The sequence below is a fragment of the Aphelocoma coerulescens genome, chromosome 3 (assembly GCF_041296385.1).
Source record: "Aphelocoma coerulescens isolate FSJ_1873_10779 chromosome 3, UR_Acoe_1.0, whole genome shotgun sequence".
Classification (NCBI taxonomy): domain Eukaryota; kingdom Metazoa; phylum Chordata; class Aves; order Passeriformes; family Corvidae; genus Aphelocoma; species Aphelocoma coerulescens.
In genome coordinates, this window is record NC_091016.1 from 13,281,788 (window position 1) to 13,292,694 (window position 10,907).

The 10,907-nt window shown below is 46.9% G+C and overlaps 1 long non-coding RNA gene across 2 annotated transcripts; it reads right to left on the reverse strand.

Moving 5' to 3' along the window:
- Positions 1 to 324: 324 nt before the first annotated feature.
- LOC138107632 (uncharacterized) lies at positions 325 to 10,355 on the reverse strand. Of its 2 annotated transcripts, none has more exons than XR_011149649.1 (3): positions 10,281 to 10,355; positions 1,322 to 1,580; positions 325 to 816 (listed from the first exon to the last, which is right to left on the reverse strand). It is a non-coding gene; the product is annotated as an uncharacterized lncRNA (long non-coding RNA). The 2 variants fall into 2 exon arrangements; XR_011149650.1 differs by having other exon boundaries at positions 1,322 to 2,667; positions 10,281 to 10,347.
- Positions 10,356 to 10,907: the final 552 nt, after the last annotated feature.

A 10,907-nucleotide genomic window follows, 5' to 3' on the forward strand; every position in this document is an offset into this window, starting at 1 on the left:
CAAACACCCAAGCATGTTTCTTTCCCTTTCTGCAGGTGGGCAGTGAGTATTAACATAAAGAACTTCTCTCTCTTCTGTCTTTATTTTATTTATCCCCATCCCTTTTCCCACTGCTTCCCTCCCTCCTGAACTTGTTGAAACTGCTCCAAGCAGGCAAAGGGCAAATCTCAGCTCTCCTCTGGAGAGCTGGAAGCACCCCACTGAGCCAGGCTGGGCCAGTAACCTCTGCTTTCCAGGATAAAAACGGATTCCCTTCACTTTTCCTTCTTAATTTGAGATCCATGGATGCTTGACTGAGGCACCTCTAACAAGGCATCTTCTCAAGAGTCTGCTCCAGGGGAAGCAGGGCTCATCTGGGAGAAGTTACCTCCAAGTACGGGGATCAGCTCTTGTCAGGAGCAAGCCTGGGACACTGTCCCCTGCAGCTGTTGGCACCTTTTTTGGGTATACAGACTCTTTTAAAAGCTGCCACTCAGAAATGATGATACCTGTATTTCACCTGACTCATGTTCCTAAATTGCCGTTCACAGATTCCCTTAGGGGAAAAACAGACCATTCCCCAGACCAGACAGAAAACCTCAGGGTTGCATCTCTTACACAAAATGCCAGAGGAGATTTAATGCTTTACTACCACAGCGTGTGCTCTTGTTCAGCCTAAGAGGCAGCAAATCCCCATTTCCCAGGCAAAGCTCCTCCTGAGCTCCTCTAAGGGCAGGGGACCTGCTACAGACTTCAAGGAATACTAGGAGGAGTGTGGGATACTAAGAATAAGCAGTAAAGCTGGACAAGCAGGTATCTGCAGCTCATCTAAAGGACCTGCAGATAAGAGAAAAACAGCAAAAGAAATTTCAAAAGCAGGTTAAGGGAGAAAAAAGTGCATTTAGTCTCATTTCTAGGCCAGGCCAAAAAATTAGATGTTTGGGAGTGATTTACCGAAGTGTGCTCACCCCAAACATCAGCTTTCCTGGAGCTATTGAACAGAGAAGCAAAGTCAATATACTCATGTAGTTGCCTTTATATAAGTGTCTCTAGTGTCATTATTAACACAGTCAATACCAGGAGCTTTATTTCTTGATTCCCCTGAGTGGTACATGAGTCCCGAGGTGCCCTGGGCACGAAGCCCATCAGCCTGGAGCTGCAGGTGGGTTCCTGCAGGACTACAAAGGGTGCCTGTGCTTGAGCTGCCCAAGCAGACAGGGTAAACACCCTCGGCCCTAACTATTCTAGGAAAGTGAGCCCACATGTCCTGACTCACTCCCTGAGGGACATCTAGCAGAGGAGCTTGTGGTCACCCATGCATCCCTCCTGCCCCACCACTCGCCTTTGCTGTGGCTGCAGCTGGTTCCCTCTGGACATTGGAGCCTCTCTGACCTCTGCTCCCAGAGGAGTGCACCCCTCCTTTCCCAAATTCACTGTTGTCTCCAGTTCTCCTTCTGTGCAGTCCCAGTTCCTCCTTCAGATGTCCCCTCCTCTGTGGCAGGGACCGGCAGTGATGGAGCCCCCTCCGGGGCAGCCCCGGGTAAGGATTAGCCCATTGCTCCCTTCTGAAGGTGTTCATCTTGCAGAGGTGTAAACAACTCCTTGAAAATAAATCACAGTTAGACATCTAAGCCCCCTTCTTGGCTTGGAGCTTCTCCATCAGCCTCACAGCCTTGCCTTGCATGAGGGCCATGCAATCACAATGCTTCGAGCTTTGGCACAAGGATGGGACAGAAACTTGTGTGTGTGTACAGAGGAAAGGGGATGATCAGGATGAGGAGAAAGGATCAGGGAGCAGTGCAGCAGATTTGTGCCAACAAAGGAAGTTTTTCTCTGCATCACCTTCATTCCTGTTTAACTCCCCCCAACTCCTCATCAGCCACCAGCTGAAGCCCAAACCAGCTTTGAGTGTTCGGGCTCTGTCTGAGGGAACAGAAACCTGCTGTGAGAAGCACAAATGTTGAGGTAAATAGAAAAGAAATCTCCTAAAATTATTGCAAAAATGTCTGCTACTATTTAATTTAGAATAGATATTGCTAATGAGAATTGCCTGGGTAGGCTGTACAGATTGCTAGAAAGCCCCTTCCATACCTCACAATTAGTCTGACTATTTAAAATCCCTCTTGTCTCCTCCCGAGATACCCCTCGACTGCCCCTGCTGGCAGGACATCTGCCAGGGGAGGATGATGAGACAAAGAAGCCACCATAAATCACAGCTGCTAATTGCAAAGCCGTGTGTATCTGTCCTTGCCCTTTTGTGCCTTTGCCTTCAATCCACGGCTTGCCCATCCGATCCATCTCCCTGTCAGTCCTGCTCCTTTGTGTCTCTCTGTGCTGCTCCCCTTTATGCTCTGAAGCGCAGCCTCTGCTTCTTCATAATCAGCTTCCTGTGTCTTCCTTCTTGAGCACTCCTGGCCCCTTTGCCAGCTTGTTCACTCTTCTTACATTTCTCTTCTTCTTCCTTGAGCATCATCACCCTCCTTTCGTCCCTGCTTGCCTCTCTGAACAGACACACATGATGTGTTTTGCTGTTGCCATGCTTTTCAGACATAAACTAATTATGGTCTACAAGCCAGAAGGTCAGCAGTAGGATCCTTATTTTTGCAGCCCTCAATCCCACTATGTCAATGCACACACAAACATTGGCAAACGTCTTTCAGGGAGATGTCAGGCCCAGGCACCAAAACCCTGTAAAACCAGTAAAAAAGGCTGGTTCTTACCATAGAAGCACTCCCTTTTCAGCATATGCTGCTCCCAGTGCTTGAGAGAAAAGCCACGTCAGCTGCAATTTAATGTCAGGAAATACTCAGGAGGCAAAACTGCCAACCTGCCAACCTTTGGGTCATCTCCTCATCCTTAAAGCATTAGCCAGACTCCAGATTTCCAGGAACAGGTTTTTTACCACCCAGAAGAGTGGTGGGAGACTACAAGAGGCCATAGTTTTACATTCAAGTGATTTAGGAAAAATATCAGGAATAGATCCCAGAGAGAGAAGGAAACCCCTTAGGGATTACTAGGAGCCAGTTTAGTGTTTTCCTGGGGGAAAAATAAATTGCTGGGGAAACCAAGAACTGACAGTCTGAGGCAGTGTTTGACTACCTGCAGAAAACTATCCTTGATATTTGCTGTCAGGGCTTTGTTCCAGCCTGAACTGCCTCCACCCAAGCAAAGTTGCTCCACAGGTTTCAAAAACTGAAAAATTGTAGGGAAAACAGGGTTCAAATATTTCAGAGAACAAAGCAAGCCAGGAAAGTTCTTCTGTGAGCCAAACACCATTATTTTTTGCAGAGACTTCTGGATTGTGGGACCCCAGCATTAGCAAATCTTGTTAACAATTTGCTTGAGCATTTTTGTGAGGCACCAGAAGAATGGGTTACGTGTCTTATTGATTTAATGACAACTATCGCTGCTGGGAATTGATGCTTTCATTAGAGAAAGCAGGTTAGCAATAGACTTGTGAAAGTCTGGCCAACTCAGGAGGTGGCAGGGAACAAATGGTTTCCCCTATTGAAATAAAACTTACAGGCAAGGTGTAATGCAGGAAGGCTCTGCTAATATCACAGAGCTGTAAGACAGCTCTGGTTCACTGGATTAAAAAATCCCACAGTTGCTGAAACCCACCAAAGATTATGATCAATATATCATCCCTTTGGGAAAGAGCAGTGAAACACCTGACCAAAGCTAGTACTGGTTGCTGAGTATCTGCATTTGAAACCCTGGCAATAGGACTCAGTTTCCCCATGCTGGAAATCTTTGGCTGATGATGCCAAATGTCTTGGATGGCGATTCCTAGAAAAATATAGGCAACATGAGGCAGAGAAGGCTTCCTCATTGGAAAAAACATCAGGAAGGAAATCAGAATCACAGCAGGGTTGAGGTGGGAAGAGACATCTGGAGGTCACCTTGTCCTGTATCGTCTGCGAATTCCCTGTGGATGCATCCCTATTCTCTCCCTGAAGTCCTTAGCGGAGACATGGGACAGCATGGGCCCTGCTGTCAATCCCTGGCTGAACCATTTGCCCCCAAGTGGGCTTTGTGCCACCAGCCACGACCCTCTGGACCCAGACATTCAGCTGCTTTTCAACCCACCCTGCCATCCTCTCCTCTAGCCTGCCGTTTGTCCAGGAGACAGCGTCGAGACCTCGGTGAAGAACATCCACCACTCCCACTGCATCCCCCCAGTCACCTCCTTCAGGTTGGTTAAGCACAATTTCCCCCTCACCTTTCCCTTTTTCTGCTGAAACAACAGCAGGGCCCAAGGATGTGGTATTTTAAGAAAACAATGAGATTAAGAGACAGACGCTAAGTGTTCACAGCGCTTCTGACAGAGATAAACTGCAGTATCAGTCTCTATCAGATGGAGAGCACAGGCCCCACGCTTCAGGGGAGAGGCTTCATGATTTAATAGAGCTTTCCCACCTCTCACTGGCGAGCTCCAGCCCTGCACACAGATATGTGAGCACCAAGGGGAGACAATCCCAGATGTAAATAAATCATTAGAAGCCCTCACTCAGGGTCTCAGCACTAAAGACATTACTTGGGCACATTTCAAGCAAGAAGCAGAGCAGGTTTCCCTGTGCCAGGTTATGTCCCATATCTCCTGGAGGAGGGTGGATATTTCTCTTCATTCCTTCTGCTGCCTCTGGGGCTAGAGCCTGTATTTTCTTCGGTGTTTCAGGCTTTTTAGCAGGCACTTAAGTGTTCATGTGAGTGTACAGTGATCATGCTCATGGTGGGAGAGGGGGATTGAAGAATTTTCTGGATTCTGCTTCCTCACTGTCTTTTTTTTTTGTCTGCCTCCCTCTCCACCTTGGCTTTCTGTTCCCCAGTGGAGCTGCTCCACGTTACCCTACCAAGCAAGCACATCTCAGCTCTGCAGGTTGTCCTCTGTCTACAGCCTCCACTCCAGTACTTGATTAGGTGGAAACCTCTAATCTTCTACTAGATGGGAAAGGCAGGAAGAAGAGAAACTTCCATGTGGCTGCTTGTGATGCAGCATCTACCATGATTGCTGGGGAACAGGGTCATATCTCTGGCATCCTCACTGACTCCCTTTCTGAGGAGGGATGTCCTCTGCAAGATTCTTCTTCCTGTACAACGTGCATCCAGAGGCTTTGCTCGCTGAAGGCTGATGTTTAAGCATTTAAACATGTGGATCCAACAAGACCTACCAAGTTTTATCCACAAGGAAAAGGGAAGTTTGTGATGGTACCACTGCTCTATTTCCTCTTAACTCATTGACATTTATTTACCATGACAGTTAATACTCACGGGGTTTAGCTTGATGAAATGAAGAAAGAGAAAGGGAGAAGGACGTAAGTAAATATCAAGTATACAGATTGGGAGAGAGGAAAAGTCCTGAAAATGCCATAAAACCTGCCAGACATCCTTATTGCTGCCATTGGGAATAAGATATTTTTCAAGTACAATGGCAGCAAATGGTTCAAAGAAGGAAAACAAAGATGTAATTTCGATGACCCCCTAAGAAATCTTCCTCCTTGCTAGGTGAAGCTTCACCTTTTCTGATTAGTTTTTAACACCCTGCTTAGACCACTGTACCGATTACAAAATTAAGTTGCTCCTCTGAAATCAGGATGTCTACACTAAGTAACAGCCAAGGAAGCTCTAGTCCCAAATCCCACATAAGAATCTCTGGCACTCACAAATTTCACAGGATTTTTGGGTGCTCACCACCTCCCAGGCAGGATGTGTCCTCAAATGACTGAACTGAGAAGAAAAAAAAAAAGAAAAAAGTCCTCTCAAAGTAAAACACGCTTCTGATGCAAAATTAGCATTTGGCAGAGAAGTGACTCATGGTGACTGAGGGCTTCATGCACCCCTTCTCTGAAGAATCCAGGATCTTTTTCTGGCTTGTGATTCACCAGAAAATGGCAGATGAGCACATCTTGACCTAAGCAAAAACTGAGGGTGTTACAGAAGAAGATGAATGTCTCTTCTCTCTGAAATGGCGCTGCTGGCACCTCTGTGATGCCAGGAAGAAGGAAGACAGCATTTCCAGGGGTGGGTTAAAAGGCAGAAAGCCTCATTTATAGTGGATTCTAAGTCTTTGGGAAGCCCGATTGTGAGCTAGTGGTGGATTCCACTGTACACAGAGCAGGATCCTGTGTGGGAGGGGGACATGTCAGCTCTTCTGAGGGCCTGATGCCCTTTATTTATTGCACAACCCCATGTTTTGGCATATTTTTCAGTGTGACCCGTAACCCCTCCCAGAGTCCAAAAATCCCATCTTCAGGCTCTTCACAAAGACCCCTCAGACTCCTTTGAGAAGAATCTTTGGGAGCGGGGATCAGCAAAGCACCTGGGCACCATCCTAAACCCCTTGTCTATACTTCCCCTTCAGACACAGCCTTGCATCAGTGGCACTGGGTGCAGCAGAGTTTTATCAACACACCACATGAATTGCAGTTTTACCACCTAAATTGCTACAGGGCAGAAGGAAGGAGACATCTATATGTGTTTACCGAGCGGAGCTCATATATAATGAATTTGGGTTAGAGTCCAGCTGCATGAAATGGGGCAAGCACGACACCTCTCGCTCCACAGTGCTCTGGCAAAAGCTTTCTGACCAAGGCAGGGCACAGTGTGGAGCCAACAGGCACATCTGGCTGTCCAGCCACCACGCTGCTGCCCCAGGTACTCCTGTGCTTTTTGCAGCGGGGGGTGATTGCAGGAGCCCTGGCTGTCCAGGCAGGGAGAAGCAATGAAATACATTTTGTTTGTGGTTGGATTAGCTGGGTTTACTGATGGCTAAGGTGAAAATACCAGCCCTTCTTCTGCTTCTTGTTTCGTAGCTCTGCCCCTTGTCATACTTTATTTCTACATCTCTCTTAATTATGTTTTAATCCAGATAACTCCCCACAGCAAAGTCCCTGAGTCAAGCAGTCTCCTATTCTGTAGCACAGAGAAATAAATGTTGACAATGATCTTTTTTTCTTCACATCAAGTAGAATTAAGTGCCAGCTTTTGTCATGACTACAAAATATTCTCTCTTGGCAGAGGATTCCCTTTGGATAAATGCTCGTCACAAAATAGCACCTTTCCAAGCACCCCTCATTAACTATCTCCCTGGTCAAAATTTCCATGACCTTCTTACTGCAAAAACACAATGACACTGATGCCATGGTTTAACCTGAGCTCATCTTAGACAATCTAAATCAGGTTTTGTGGGAAGGGTAGTCACGACTACAGAGCAATACTCAGGGTAAACACTTGAGGTGGTGGATGTTAGCTGAGCTCTGTTGGATGGCAGCATCATGCTACAGGCACTTGAGAGATCCCCGGGTGAGTGGGTGGGTGTGTCATTCCCCATGGCTCCAGACATCCAAGTGCAAAGTCCTTTTTTGCCACTTGTGAATGCAGGCAAGGGCAAGTGACTTCAGGCTTTTGTGCTTCCCTTGTCTGGGCTTTCCATGAAAAGGAAGGTGAAAATTGCTCCCCCCATGCTGTTCCTGAAGAGAATCCGAGCAGGAGCCCTTTTCATAAGGATGCTTTGCTGTAGGATCATCCATCTGCCCTAAGGTACCTGCTGAACCTTTTTGTCGAGTGGCAAAAGAGCGATGCAGACGTGGATCGGGCCAGCCATGCAGACCTGAGCACAAAATGCTGCCTTGTGATGCTGCTGCTGTGAGCAACAAAGACAAGGAAAAAAAAGGAGTAGAATTCAAATCCTGCCATTGCTTTCATGGTAATCAGCACGGCATTATGCAGAATGATTTGTAATTTTACAGTGACAGCTATTATCTTCTGGCAGCCGCCATGACTTAAACAAATGTCTGATGTTGCAAGGGGCTGGGGGTTTGTGCCTTTGACAAGAACCTCGGTTCAATAAGGAGCCCAAAGAGGGGGAGACGCTGCTCTGCAGTCCCCATTTCAGTCCTGGCCTGTGGATCATGGAATCCTTCCTTGGCGCCTGTGGTGGTGCTGTGATGTCAGCCTCACTTGAAATTCCTTCTGCAGAGCAATACAAGAAACACAACCTGTGGGCTTTGCTTTTAACATCCTCCTTTTCTTCCGATGGAGAAGTGTCCAGAATGAGAGGAGTTGCTGGGACAAACCCTACAGCCTGACCCAACATGGCAGATTTTGAATATGAATGAGAAATGTCAAAGTGATATCCGAGCTCTTACTTGGGCAAAAACTTCTATTTTTTTGATGCCTGCTAGAAAGGCAAAGCAGGCAGCAGGTGCCTGGGCAATAAGTGATCAAGTAACTCCTCAGCTGTACAGGTTCACAAGAAATTGTCCAATATTCCTTGTGACTCACAAAACAAGGGAAGCAGGATACAGAAAACGAGAAATACTCTCTTTTGCCTTGAATTTGTTTGTCTTTTCAACTGAATTTCTCAGAAATCCAAATCCAGTGACTGGGAGAGCTTCAGCCTCATGAGCTGTCTGGTCCTGGACACTGAAGAGGATCAAACAAAAAATGGGACGAGGCTCCAGTGCTGGAATGCTCCAGTTCAGGTTCATTCATAATATTAATATTTCTCTTGCTATCAGGTCTTGTTCATTCAAGATGCCTGGGGAGCTCAGGCCCTCCCACCAACCCTGCCAATCCACAGGGATTTCCTATAGTGCTATTTTTAGAAAATGTTTAGAATTTTGAATCGATAAAAACTGCTTAGGTCAGAGTTCCATCTGTGTCAAGCCAGGCTGGTTTTCAATCAATCCCTTCATTAAATTTCCATGTCTTGATAGAAAATTAGTAAAAAGAAGGATTTTTTTATTTTGTAGGAAAAAAATTTGCCTTCCAAGCAAAGCAGATATAATTTGTCCAAAGTTGATCCACACTTACAGAACTTCTTTGGCTTCTGTGAATATTTTTAGTTTTTATCTGGCTACTTTTGATGGTTTATTTAAGGTGTTGTTGGCACAAGTGGGAGATTTCTGGGAACTTTTTAAAAGCTTTTAAGCTTTTTTGCTTTTATTCTGGAAGCTTTTGTGTGCCCAACAGCTGACAAGCTGTTTCCAGCTCTAGTGGCTTGTCCAATAAAATATATTAATGTTCCCTACGGCCTTGATACATTTCTGTGATGCTCAGAAAAATTGAGGGCTGCAATTCCCACCTCAAAGCCTCTCACCAAGTACTCTGCCTGATATGTAAAAATCCCAGTGTCCTGAGGCATTTGTAATATAAAGTTGAGGTTATATAACGCACCATCCCCTTCAATCCTGATCAGGACAGATCCAAGGTCATTTCCCTGGTAACTTCAGGAGACTTTGGCACAAACCCATGGCTTCTTTTTTTATAATTACAGGCCACTTTTGAAAATCTTGCCTGATACCACCAAAATTTCCTCAACCCAAGGAGAGATGTTTTTCAAAATTTTTTCCTTGCAATGCTTCTCCCCCCCCCCCCCCCCATGCCCCCAGGTGCTCCTTTTTTAGGGTGAAGAGGTGCTGGCATCTCTTTTGAGGTGTTCCATGCGTCCAGCACACGAGATCCAATAGGAGGTGGCACAGTGGGTCCCTCAAAGCAAAGGGACATTTCCCCCAGCTGGCTCTGGCACATCTGGCTGGGATTTTATGCCCAGTTTTTTTGGTCTGAAGGCACATAAGCCTTGCCAGCTGGTAGATAAACATCAAACCAGCCCTGTCCAGGTAAAGCCATTTTTACTTATTTCAAAGATGTGGCTATTCTCCTCAGTGGGCACGGCTCCACAGTGTCTCCATTCCCCTCCTTCACAAGCCCTGGCTGGGCCCTGGGGTCCTTCAATGTTTGAGATCTTCCTTTTAATCTCAGGTTTAGCCTTGAGAAGAGTAAACTCTTTGCAGCCTGAGTGGAGCCAGCCAGGAGCTACTCCCCAATAAACATCTTGTCCTTTGTTTTGCCCAGCAATGTTATCTAGGTCATTGTTTTGCCTTTCCTGCTCTGCCCCACTCAAGGTGGCTGAAACCACATAGAAACCATAAAATGGGGATCTCCCAGTTTTCAGGGCCCATCTTCACCCATTCTTTGGATGCTCACCTCACCTTCTCCATCCTTATTCCCACCACACTGAGATCTCCTGAGATTCCTCACTTCCTCATGGCAGTGTCTCACCAACTCCCCATGGGTAGGATTTGCTGGGGTCATTCTGCACAGAGGACATGGCCAGATCCTTATCTTGCTATGGCATCTGGTGGGCAGTGGCATGTCCCTCAAACACCTAAACGCTGTCTCTGTAAAGAAATCAACCCTCTAGGGCTCAGCTGTAACAGTGAGCAGGTCTGTGTGAAAAAAAAAAAAAAAAAAATTCAAAGAGAGTTGACTTTTATCTCCCCACTCAGCTCTGTGTTTACCTCTGAACATCAGCACTCATGGCAGGACTGCGTTTCCATGTAGCACACGCTCCCCTTAGATAATTACACTTAATTGCTGGTGTTGGTGGCTCAGACGCCTGCCAGGCTCCACCATGGTTCCACCAGCAGCGCTCGGGAGCTGAGCAGGGCCACCACGCGTGGTCCACGCTGCAGCCCGAGCGTGCCTGGTGCCATTCGCACCTCCTCCCTGCTCCCTTGGCTGCTCTGGGAAAAGCAGAAAGGCCCAGGATCTGCTATGGTAGGATGCAGAGGTCTGCCCCAGCTTGCAGGCCAGTAGTTATCTGTGAAGTGGGAATAGCCCCTTTCATCTCAGCCAATTAACTCCGAAGGATAAAGATGGTGACTGAGCGACAGCAGCTGAGTTTATCACAGCTTTCAGTTTAGAAGAAACAACCCGCTAATGTACGCTCTGAGCAGATGGATGTCACACAAGCCAGGGTTTTAGGAAGCATTCCCGATTTTTCCAGACTTCTCTTCTTAAGGCCTTCCCATTGCCTTTTCTGAGCTCCACGGAGATCAGCAAGGACCAAAGTGGAATGGTGGGGGAGCAGCAGCCAAGGAAAGGTAGGAAGGACTGGCTGGAAACCCTCTGACCCAGGATGGGGA